Below are 13,345 nucleotides of genomic sequence, written 5' to 3'. Positions count from 1 at the left end.
CTCCCTGCTAACTACCGGAAGCAGATTAAGTCGTTCCACAACCGATGTCCGGCCCATGTTAACTCTGATGTGCCCAGCAGTTGGAGGAGGATCGCCAGAAGCTTCTGGAAGATTTCAAGGACGTCTTGGTGGACCTGACCCTTTCAGATAAGGTCGAAAACCACAATTTATTGTGAAGATCTTCACTATAACGTTGGACAAAGATACTGAATGTTGCACACATGTGATGCGGACAAAATGAAAAAAGAAAAAGACAAAAATTATGTCTGGTGTGGGTCTCGAACCCACGACCTTGAGTGTGTAAGACTCACGCTCTACCACTGAGCTAACCAGACAATAGAAAATTCGTCTGTTTCTTCAATTTGAATTAATGAAAATCTTTGCGAGGCAGCGTTTAGAAAAGAGTGATGTCTTTGACGAAATTTACTTGCTTGGCTCCTTCTTCTGTTCCTCATTATCGAAAGTAAACATACTGAAGGATATATATATATATATATATATATATATATATATATATATATATATATATATATATATATATATATATATGTATGTATATATATATATATATATATATCCCTGGGGATAGGGGAGAAAGAATACTTCCCACGTATTCCCTGCGTGTCGTAGAAGGCGACTAAAAGGGAAGGGAGCGGGGGGCTGGAAATCCTCCCCTCTCGTTTTTTTTTTTTTTTTTTTTTTTTTTTTTTTTTCCAAAAGAAGGAACAGAGAAGAGGTCCAGGTGAGGATATTCCCTCAAAGGCCCAGTCCTCTGTTCTTAACGCTACCTCGCTATCGCGGGAAATAGCGAATAGTATGAAAAAAAAAAAATATTGAAAAGGATCGCAAATTTGCACGTGATCAAGTATATTCTTATGAGTCCACGGGGAAAATAAACACGATAAATTCCCAAGTGCACTTTCGTGTAAAACTCACATCATCAGGGGAGACACAACAGAGAAATATAACAGTCAGTTGACATACAACGAAGAGACGTAGCTAGGACGCCATATGGTAAACATGTGATTGTCCAAGACAGACAACAAGCGTATCATAAACTTATTATGTGGACAAGAAGGTGAATTGTTTACACATTTTATCAACATTAAAGTTATCCAATTTGTATAGACCATCACTAATATTAAGATTATAATTCTTTGTGTATTCAGTAATAGAAGATTCAATGATATTTCTCGTGGTACTTGAGTTAGAGTTAATAACTGAGATGGCATTATTAACTCTAATTCCAGTACCACGAGAAATATCATTGAATCTTCTATTATTAAATACACAAAGAATTATAAACCTTGAGGAAGCAACATGGTGGTCAAAAATAAGCTGCAGGAATGAAGTTTATGAATGGAATATCAGTGAGACGATCCAAATGACGAATGAATGAGAGCGTAGTCAACATACAATATAAAAGGACATATTATGAATGGCAGCCAGGCAAGTAACGGCCCAACTGAATGGAAGGATTTAAAAGTTCGCGTTATATGACGAATTTTGATAGATTATCCAAATTTCCATTCCAGTTATGAAACTTAATGGCTGTGTTCAGTTCTAGAGACAAAGTTTAAAGGTTTATGTTTCAAAGATGAACCACAAAGGATATCGTTAAATTAACTGACATTAAAATTTGTCAATTAAGTGAATCATTTTGTACAATAGCTGTAATTTGACAGAGTTAAAAGTTCGCAGTTTCATTACAATTCTAATTTAAAAGCTTGATATTTAATGATGGTTTGCACAAGCTTAACGTACACTTAAGTTTTGTGTTTATATGACGTATCTTAAAGGACTCTGGTAAAATAACGCAGCTGGAAGGTTTACGTTAAAATGACGGTGTTTAAATGTTTATTGGTGAATGGTAGATTTAAATGGATAGATATTAAGTTCGCGTTTTCATGAGCGACTTTAAACTTTGTGGTTGAATGTCACAGATTAAATGTTGGTATGTACAATGTTGACCAGATGGCGGTAGTGTGTAGACACAGCCATACCAGGTCGTATTTATCATCATTAAAGTCACCTTCCTTACTTACTTATGGCGGCGATGAAATTCACTGGTTCTTGATTGTGCACCAATTAACCTATCAGATAATGGTACAATGTTTGCCTGGTGTTGCATATATCACGTCTGTTGTTGAAACACAAGAATGCCAGGTGACTTTGGGAGTGGATGATAATGTAAAGATCAATATAAATGTGGGAAATCTTGAACCGCCATCACCAGACACAACACATGTTTGGATCTGGCGGGGGGAGGGACTTGCCTGTGACGTCACGATGCCCCGCCTCCAGCCTGGCGCCGCTCTGTGTGTGTGTGTGTGTGTGTGTGTGTGTGTGTGTGTGTAGCCCCTGGGTTCATGTTGGCCACAGCCACCCACCGGCCGGTGGTCAGGTCAGTGGGCGGTGTGTGTGTGTGTGTGTGTGTGTGTGTAGTCCCTGGGTTCATGTTGGCCACAGCCACCCACCGGCCGGTGGTCAGGTCAGTGGGCGGTGTGTGTGTGTGTGTGTGTGTGTGTGTGTAGCCCCTGGGTTCATGTTGGCCACAGCCACCCACCGGCTAGCCGGGCGGTAGTTTATAACTAAGACTGGTAGTTTCACATGCCACTTGGAGTGTCCCTCACTACAGAACTTGAGCAGCTCTTATCCTGAGGTGGAGCAGTTGATCCTCTCCACCAGGCTGGTACACTTGGTCTGCACCAGGTGGCTCCCTCCTGGTCATCCTGAGTGGTTGGTTGCTGTGTGGGATTTAATGACCACTGACTTGTGAAGGTCATTAGACCAACCATCATTTGATCATCTGATAAAACATGAAGCAACGCCAAATATTACATGATCCATCTAAACTATTGAGAATGATGAAGTCTGATATTGTTACGTTACGTCATCCAATCTTGCCACTCACATGTTACGGTAATCACGACTACATACATAGTGTTGTTACGACTGATATTACTGTATGTACTGTAGTAAAGTACTGTGTTTATGTGGATAACATGTGGACGTCAGAGGAGGCAAGAGCATCATCATGTACAAATTCTCTATTCTATGTTGTATCCTCAATTTTGTCTGTGGTGATCGACACACTTTATCCCCCAAGATATTATCTTGCTCTTTCTTTCCATCATTCTTTAGTATTAAAGATTTTGTTCTCTCAAGCAAGATAGAATTTATCAATAATTTTTAATGTCATCTTGGGTCCAGGTAATGTTAGGTAGCGGTCATACAAGTTGTCCATGACCTTCATCATGTGGGTTGGGAAGGAGTCAGGAGGTGTGGCGTTGTACTCGGTGTACCACTTGCCAAGTTGGTCAGTGTGTATACCATGGAAGTTGCAGGGGAATCATCAGTCTGTATGTTAACAATTAGGTTGAGCAAATAACACTTGGCCTCAGTGAAGGTAGAATGTTTTCCCACCAGACTGCATCCATTAATACGACTTAGATCAGAAGATCTAGCCTTAGGGAATTTGTTAGATCGAGATTATCAAAGCCTTTCATCATTTTTAATCTTTGCACTTCGTGACCATCTCTTTGTTAAGTTGTTACGTTGACGTATGATGAATCTAATATGGAAAACAAATTTAGGAGGAAACCTGGCAAAGCTACATATGAGTGATTTTACCGTTTGCAAGTAAACTACGATTTTGTAAAAACGAATAGCATCTATGTTGTGTATAGAAAACGTAACTCCTTAGCTGCATTCTCTATGAATGTCATCAAAAGTAAAACATAGACAAGGGAAGGAATGAGGCTTGACGATACGAAACATCACTCAATCGTGTCCTGCCTGCCCAGACCCTCCCTCGCCACACCACTGGCCATAACTTCATCAACACATTGCTTATTCCGTCAAGGTCATCCACACATTTTGCCTGGCTTGAACAACCGCTTGGCATTCATGAACCGCTGAATGTTTACACTTTCTGATTATCTACAGTAGCTGATGCAGTTGCAAGATAGACTGTTAAACCATTTTCTTACAATACTCGCTGGTAAGGAGACAATTTTCACAAAACACAGAGGTGACACTGCCTAAGAAACGGGCTTAAGAACAATTGTACGAACATAGGGTCACATTGGTACATCCACAAGGCACCAGTGGTCTGGGTGGCCTGAAATAGATTTGGAACCAAGAAGGATGATGGGTGTAGGGAGTAAACCTACCACAGACCATCATTAATTATGAAGAGTTGACAATGGTTACCTCCAGCCATAATCTATAAATCAATAGACAAATGTTAATGCAAACAAAGCAAGAATTAAACAAGCAGGAAACACAATCCAATGTACCATTTTACGATAGTTATGTCAAGTTGTCGCATCTGTTGAGTACCTGACGTGGTCTTACGTCTCACCTTTAGTAACGTCTGCGAATTTCGTTGTAGTGAAACTCAGGCGACCCGAGAGTCAATGTTGGTGATACACAAGAGGAAGAAATATAACTCCGAAGGTATAAAACAGTTGTGGACACACCAAACGCTTGACAAATATTCCTTAGTGGATGACAGAAAACACAAAGAGATCGTCCTTGTGAACTTATGATGAGGTTTGCTTGAAGAGTCTCACTTCGTCATCGTCGTCCACAGGCGCCCTTTGCTGAGGTGGGTGTGGCGTGGACACAGTACTGGGACCTTCATGATAAATTATCTACAACGTTCCAGGTGTCCACATATCAGGGATATGACTGTCTACAACGGTGGCTGGAGTTAAAGTCACTGGATCATATATAAAACATACAAAAGTTAACATTGATTCTCTTAAGATTTCAAGGCAATGAAAGGTTTGTGGTGCAGTCTTTATGACTGAAGGTCATATTTAGATAGAGATTTATCAAATGGATATTACATCAATGTCACAGTAGCCGCTCCGGCCACTGTATTACTAACACAAGGGTTAACTGTAGTCATACAATACAAATACTAAAACTTAGTAATATTTTCTTGTTTTAGTTTTATAACCGAGAGAAACATGAAGTGTAAACAGACGGTGTATCGCCATACCTTCCTCCATCCAGTCATTATGAGGCTTCAGCGTAAGGTGGTGATTGACGAGCGGGGGCAGACTCGTCCACATTATCATCTGCTGCTGCTGGACGTCCCCAGTGTCCAGGTGCAGCCAGGGTCGTCACCATGTTGGACGTCCCCAGTGTCCAGGTGCAGCCAGGGTCGTCATCATGTTGGACGTCCCCAGTGTCCAGGTGCAGCCAGGGTCGTCATCATGTTGGACGTCCCCAGTGTCCAGGTGCAGCCAGGGTCGTCATCATGTTGTACGTCCCCAGTGTCCAGGTGCAGCCAGGGTCGTCATCATGCTGGACGTCCCCAGTGTCCAGGTGCAGCCAGGGTCGTCATCATGTTGGACGTCCCCAGTGTCCAGGTGCAGCCAGGGTCGTCATCATGCTGCCCGTCTCTGCATCGCCTGATCCGTGGTGCACCGGTGGGTCGGTGGCTGTCGTGACATGGTAATGTTACCGTCATGTTCCGCGTCTCATCTCACGTCTGTCCAGGTGGGCTAAGCTGGTCTGGTCTGAATGAACCATATACAAGCAAGGCGTATCACTGTTGTGAGTCTCAGTAAATATGGAGGCAATACTGGTTGTGCAGTCTCTCTCTCTCTCTCTCTCTCTCTCTCTCTCTCTCTCTCTCTCTCTCTCTCTCTCTCTCTCTCTCTCTCTCTCACAGAGAGAGAGAGAGAGAGAGAGAGAGAGAGAGAGAGAGAGAGAGAGAGAGAGAGAGAGAGAGAGAGAGAGAGAGAGAGAGAGAGAGAGTTAAAGGGTATATGCAACGCATTTCGATAATTTAACAATCATATGTAATACAAAATATATGCTTCTTCCGAAAATTTCCTGGAAATTGGTTGAGGTAGAGCGGAGGTATCGTGGCAAAGTTGTGTGTCACACAAGAACGAGTTTTCTAATTGGTTGAGGTAGAGCGGAGGTATCGTGACAAAGTTGTGTGTCACACAAGAACGAGTTTTCTAATTGGTTGAGGTAGAGCGTAGGTATCATGGCAAAGTTGTGTGTCACACAAGAACGAGTTTTCTAATTGGTTGAGGTAGAGCGGAGGTATCGTGGCAAAGTTGTGTGTCACACAAGAACGAGTTTTCTAATTGGTTGAGGTAGAGCGGAGGTATCGTGGCAAAGTTGTGTGTCACACAAGAACGAGTTTTCTAATTGGTTGAGGTAGAGCGTAGGTATCATGGCAAAGTTGTGTGTCACACAAGAACGAGTTTTCTAATTGGTTGAGGTAGAGCGGAGGTATCGTGGCAAAGTTGTGCGTCACACAAGAACGAGTTTTCTAATCGCCTGGTTTTACTGGCGGCCTCGTTGTGACGTCACTACATCAACACTGACATTTTGATTTAAAAGTTAATTGCAAGATGGCTTTGCTCCGATGTGTGTGTGTTTTCAATACTTTTCGTGTTTGTAATGTTATTTCGTTTGTATTCTATAGTTAATAGTTTTGTAGTGAGTTTAGTTTCTTTGCTGTAGTTGTAGTATAGTGATTTATAGTTTGTATTTGAATTAAATCAGATGAGCCGTGTTGAGGATGACCCTGGGCCATTTTCATGTGGTAATGCAGAAGGGAGCGACCACAGGTAGGCAGTAATGGTGTTTACCAAGCCATTCCCAACACCATCGTACTGGCTGCCTCTATGTAATGTACCACATTCCTCTGTTGAAAAAGAAACAGAGAATTTCACTGAATTGCAGACTGGGTTGTTAATTTGCATCTTTCTAAATTGTTTTATTTTGTCTTCGTTAAGAATTTCTTCTTGTGTTTGATGTGCATTGTTTTGAGAATTCTTTGTTATATAACAAAACATGTTCTGTATCTACTGTTTCCTGTCTTTATTTAGATAAGTAGTTTTGTTACTGATTTTATTACTATGTTGTTTTTCTGTAACATATATAGAAATTTTTTTGTAATGTGGCAATGTTTTTCTTCTTGTTATTCTATACCAATGTGTACAATTCTATTACGTAGCAATGTTTTTCTTCTTGTTATTTTATACAAATGTGCACAATTTTGTTTTGTTAAAGATTTTTGGACGCATTGATTTTTCTTATTGTTGTCTTTGTTGTTGTTGTTGTTGTATTACTTAAGTTAATCGAGTGATTCTTGGTATGTGCCACTATCTAGCTGGGGGCGAATGTTGAGTTCCTTTCGGCCCTAGATGATGGGCCGCATCTTAAATGTTGCCTTAAATGTTGCCTTTAGCAACAATAATACTATACAGAATATATTAATCAGGAATTAACCAGAAAATTCTCTTGGATGCATCTATAAAGTGCCATGTGGAAATTGTGATGAATTTTATGTTGGGCAGAATGGTAAGGATCTTTCTGTTAGACTTAAGCAACATAAGTATAGTATAAGAACGGGACAAGAATCAAATGCCTTGTTTAATCACGTTAAAAACTATGATCATTGTATTGACTAGAGTAACGCCATCTCAGTTATTAACTCTAACTCTATTACCACGAGAAATATCATTGAATCTTCTTTTATCAAATACACAAAGAATTTTAATCTTAATATTAGTGATGGTCTATACAAATTAGATAACTTTATTATTGATAGAATTTGTAAAATGATAAGTTTATGATAAGCTCGTTGTCTGTCTTGGACAATCACATGTTTACCAAACGGCGTCCTAGCTACGTCTCTTCGATGTATATCAACTGACTGTTATATTTCTCTCTTGTGTCTCCCCTGATGATGTGATTATTACACGAAAGTGCACTTGGGAACTTATCGTGTTTCATTTTCCCCGTGGACTCATAGGAATATATATGCACATGTACATATACATACCTTGCTTGCCTTTATCCATTCTCGGCGCTACTCCGTGTGTGTGTGTGTGTGTGTGTGTGTGTGTGTGTGTGTGTGTGTGTGTGTCTGTCTATTTGTCTGCATACGTATCTCCTGCATGTCGTGGAAGGCGACTGTGGGTTGAGAACTGGGTGGGTTGGAAATCTTCCCCATTTGTATTACTTTCCAAATGAAGGAACAGAGGAAGGAGCCCAACTAAGTGTCCCTCTAGGATTCATTCACTCATTCCTGACGCTACCTTGTTCTTGCGGGAAATGGCAAACAAATATGAAAAATAGAGTATGAAAGACAAAGACAGTGGACAAGTGTTATGTGTTCTGTGTTCTTGATAACCATTTGATGTGACTCATTCAGATAAGGTCCAAAACGCCAGTTGTGAAGATGTACAAAGGATAATAGAACGGTGTACGTACGTACGTACGTAGTGTGAGTATCTTGACTGATAGAAAGTATTGAAAGCGGCAGGAAGTAGTGAGATATTGTATTGTGCTTCGTACAAGACTGGCGGGCGACTCCGTCCTTCGTGCTGTGCCACACACAGTCTGGTGATTGTCGGGATGTGTAGCCATAATGTTTGATGTTATGACCATTAGTGATACATCATGTGATGTTTACTATCACAACATCGGCTTCTTCCTCCTCCTCCAGGAGAGTGGCAATCAGGTGGCGGTTATTGTGGTAGCCCGGCACGTGCAATTGTAAGATTTCAAGCAACATTGAGATAATGGGACACATTATAAAGAGTTCCATAATTTCTCTAATTCTTCCCCAAATTCATGTGGACCTGCAACACTGAAAATGTTGAAATACCGCTGGTGTAGAGGGAGGGAGAGGCAGGCCTGGGATGAGAGTGAGGCTTTGTAGGAGAGAAAGGCTCGGGATGAGAGAGGCTGAACACAAGATGTTTGGCCAGAGAGTGAGGCTTTGAAGGAGAGAGAGGTTTGGGATGAGAGAGGCTGGGAATGAGGGAGGCTTGGCAGGAGAGTGAGGCTTTGAAGGAGAGAGAGGCTTGGGTTGGGTGAGGTTATAAAGAGAGGCTTGGGAGGGAGGAACTGTAAACCTTTGAATGGGAAAAAAGTTTGTGATGAGAGAGGCTGATCATGAGAGAGAGGCTTGGGATGGGAGATGCTGGACACCAGAGTTTGGGAGGGGACTGAAGTTGTAAAAGAGAGATCTCTCATAAGCGAGGCTGGACACGAGAGATATACTTGGAATGTGAGAAAAAGTAGTGAAGTAGAGAGAAGCTTGGGATGAGAAAAGCTGGAGGCAAGAGAGGCGTGGGAGGAGAGTGAGGGTGAGTGTGGCAGAAAGGTTTGTTTGAGAGAGGCTGGACACCAGAGCAAGACTTAGGTTGAAAGTTAGACTTGAAAGAAAGAGAAAGGCTGGTGATGAGAACGAGGCTGGACGTGAGAAAAGCTTGGAATGAAAACGATATTGGTAAGATGAGAGAGGGGCTGGTCTTGAGAAAGAAGCCTGGGTTGAGGGTTAAGTTGGATACGAGAGAGAGGATCGAGATGAGACAGAGGCTGTGGAGAAGCGAGAAGCTTGGGATGAGAAAGGTTGGACAAGGAAGAGGTTTGAGAGCAGAGTGAGGCTGTGAAGGAGAGTGGGGCTTGGTATGAAGATGGCTTGACACGAGAGAGAGACTTGGGATTAAGGTGATGTTGGGAGCAAGGGGCGGGGCGGGGGGGGGATAAGAGTTAGGCTGGATATGAGAGAGAGGATTGGGATGAGAGTGAGGCTGTGAATGATCTAGAGGATCAAAGAGAGAAAAGCTGAACAAGAGAGGAAGGTTTAGGGCAAAAGAGTTGACACGAGAGATATGCTAAGGATGTAGCCAGGCCAGACGCGAGAAAGGCTTGGAGTTACATAGATACCACACAGCCAGGTGGTCTGGCCTTAACACTATTCAACAAAATGTATTGCCCTTAACAGCAGTAGAAGAAACGAAGTACAAAGCAAAGGCTCCCTCCCCACCCTCCACTCCCTCCGGCAACACTCAGCACGGAAAACAGGTAGAAAAAATACCTTGCAGAATTAATATGCCTGAAGGAAATGTTTACATGAAGGTCATAAGGTAGAATGAACATGAATATATCATGCATCCCATCACCAAGGACATGCATCCCTTCACTTTCTGTTATCAAGACAACAGTAAGGATATATCTATGCTCCAGCCTCCGGACTTACCATGACTATATTATTCCTAATGTTGAAGAATGATATTATAAATCTTACTTACTCTCACAAAGCAGGTGACATGGGTTAATCAATGTTGGTATGTTACCTGGCCAGGGAGAGATCAGTGGTTGAGAAGGTAGCATGATATACCACTGCGTTATCATAACTGATTAACTGAATTATTCCATAGTGGAGAGTGACAAATTATGATCAAATCTCACTTTAAAGAGAGAGAAGATAGACACGAGAGAGAGAGGCTTGGGATAAGAGGTAGGCTGCACACGAGAGAGAATCCCAGGATGGAAGTATGGCTGTGATGGAGAGATGGTGTGGGGTGAGAGAGGCGGAGCAAGAGAGAGGCTTAGGATGGGAGAGGCTGGAGATATAGAGAGGCTTGGGACGAGAGTCAGGCAGGACAGGAGAGAGAGGCTTGGGACGAGAGTCAGGTAGGACAGGAGAGAGAGGCTTGGGACGAGAGTCAGGCTGGACAGGAGAGAGAGGCTTGGGACGAGAGTCAGGCAGGACAGGAGAGAGAGGCTTGGGACGAGAGTCAGGCAGGACAGGAGAGAGAGGCTTGGGACGAGAGTCAGGCAGGACAGGAGAGAGAGGCTTGGGACGAGAGTCAGGCAGGACAGGAGAGAGAGGCTTGGGACGAGAGTCAGGCAGGACAGGAGAGAGAGGCTTGGGACGAGAGTAGAGAAGCACCTTCATAACGTACCCTTCAGCAGAAAAAGGGTTGTCTTGCTCCACTCACTTGGAATGGAAAAGTAGTTGAAAATACCAAGTTCATGAATTTAAGGTTTTAGTGTGGCAAAACCTGAACTGATTTTGAGGTTACACATGAAAGAGGATTAACATTTCAGAAGGTTGAAGGAAGATGAATATAAATGTCATCATTGATAGCCTATTAGATTCATTAGAAGCCTCGATAGATGAATGTTCTTGTCATTTTTATTAAGAATGAGGATGAATTAGTAATTAAGGCACACGGCGCTAATATCTTTGGTTAGTGAGCAATTTTGTTTTGCAATGGTGTTATATTAAAGAACTCGACTATGATTGACGGAGTGAGATGTGGAGATTATATATCATTGTGAGTTATTACATAAAGTGATCGTGATGAACGTTACGAAGATCAGGCAAACTATGAGGCTCAGTAAGGTAACAACACACCTGTCATATATGTAACACAACTTATGAACACCTTACCTACAGTAAGGTAACAACACACCTGTCATATATGTAACACAACTTATGAACACCTTACCTACAGTAAGGTAACAACACACCTGTCATATATGTAACACAACTTATGAACACCTTACCTACTGTAAGGTAACAACACACCTGTCATATATGTAACACAACTTATGAACACCTTACCTACAGTAAGGTAACAACACACCTGTCATATATGTAACACAACTTATGAACACCTTACCTACTGTAAGGTAACAACACACCTGTCATATATGTAACACAACTTATGAACACCTTACCTACCCTTCCCTGCCAGTCCAGATTGGTCTTCATTTTGATATTAATTGATATTAACAGCCAAATGTTATTGAGCTTGAATTCGTATCATACGTCAGAGCATATACACTTCACATGATGGCTAATTTGTATTTCATTATCTTTCTATTATTCACCTCTACTGAATTATCATAGGACAGTCGTGCTATATGTGGACTTTACTTATATGAATTCGAGCAACAAGAGTGTGGCCAGGATATGTTACTTTCTCTTTAACCCAAACCTCCATTATCACAGTAGCCACAAGAGGCAGCAGCAGGTCCAGTCATGGTGGGGGCTCAGCTGACCTGGCTGGGTGAATCCTGCCATCACCTGCCCACCCAGGGAAGGAGCAGCAGCAGGAAATCTGGTTATCAAAAGGAATACAAAGGAAGTCAAACAGCAACAGACCAATGGGTCATTTTGAAGGTGTTTGTGATAGTGGCAGATATCAGAATCTTAGATTAGACTGGTGAAAGTAGAAAGGTAAATAGATAATTCAAAGAGAAAAGCCTGCTAGTCTGTCTAAGTGACTAAGGAGACGCAAATGCTGTCACAAGTGGAGGTGAAGCAAAATATTATCATGTTTATTCTTAAACGTATTTACGTTACTATTTTCGGCCAATATGATTGGTTCTTACACACCATTAGATTAGGAATGGCGTAATGATGATAGACAAATGAATAGATAGAAGAGATTACATTACATACATATCACCATGGAATATATACCATATATTTTCCAAGAGGATATAAATATGTACAGTTCATTAGTCATTCCATACTGATGATAAATGTATGTCATAACTTCTCTGTAGGCCAGGCTGGCTGGCTGGCTGCATGGCTGCACATTGGTTTTGGAAATAACCTTTACTTCCCAACTGGTGAAAACTGATTAATTTATGTAAAGAATAATGAAATCATAATTCATAATTCATGCACGGTTTAAACAAGAAAAGAATAATTACGTGCTTTATATAAACAATTTATATAACTATGGTGATAATTCACTTCCAGCTTTCGATATATACTCCCCAAAATATTGTAAAGACCTTAATTTGATAAATGTATTTATTAACTTCTAATTTGGTAAATGTATTTATTAACTTCCTCATAATACTGAAAACTTAGAGACAAGTGTTGATAATCTCATCATAAACAGGTTTTCAAAATAGTTTGGTGAAGTATGAAAATCCTTTTGTGTTGTCTTTACTAAAAACCGATTATGATCTGCACAATTCCTCGGGAGATTTACGTCTTTAATACAATAAGTTCTTATAAGAAGTTGTACAGATTAAAACATATGTGAAGTGACACCAGATTCAGTAGACGATCTCTACAGGTCATCAGTTTCATGAAACAGTTAAGGTCAAGCAGTTACAAGAGCTTTCTCGATGATCATCTTGCACCACCACACTCACAAGACCCTCCAACAAACTCCTCCAAAATTCTTCAAGTCCTGCTGGGCCAGCAGAACCCGTCCTGACACTCAGTAATCAAGAAAGATATTCATAGCTTTATGTCCAGCCGTCATCACGTTTTCTATATTCAATGTTTATATTAAGTAATTAAGTTCAATGACCTTTAACTGCTCACTGATGTTATATCATCCAAGATGATCACTTCCATAACTCCAGGACCACTTTCATGGGGCTCCTGTAACTCTAAGGCTGCGCTACAATCAGTAGCAGGTAAATGTTGGATTATTTTGGAGTGAGAAGTTCCATGACGAGATGTTTCTGGCCATTAACGATAATATTACCACGTCGAAGGTGACTTTACACCTGTGGTGGAACCTCATGCAGG

General features: G+C 41.3%; 1 non-coding gene across 1 annotated transcript; it reads right to left on the bottom strand.

Moving 5' to 3' along the window:
* Positions 1-263: 263 nt before the first annotated feature.
* TRNAV-UAC (transfer RNA valine (anticodon UAC)) lies at positions 264-335 on the bottom strand. The gene has a single exon. It is a non-coding gene; the product is annotated as a tRNA-Val (tRNA).
* Positions 336-13,345: the final 13,010 nt, after the last annotated feature.

The sequence above is a fragment of the Panulirus ornatus genome, chromosome 2 (genome assembly GCF_036320965.1).
Source record: "Panulirus ornatus isolate Po-2019 chromosome 2, ASM3632096v1, whole genome shotgun sequence".
Taxonomy (NCBI): Eukaryota; Metazoa; Arthropoda; class Malacostraca; order Decapoda; family Palinuridae; genus Panulirus; species Panulirus ornatus.
This window is presented reverse-complemented; position numbering and strand designations above follow the sequence as displayed.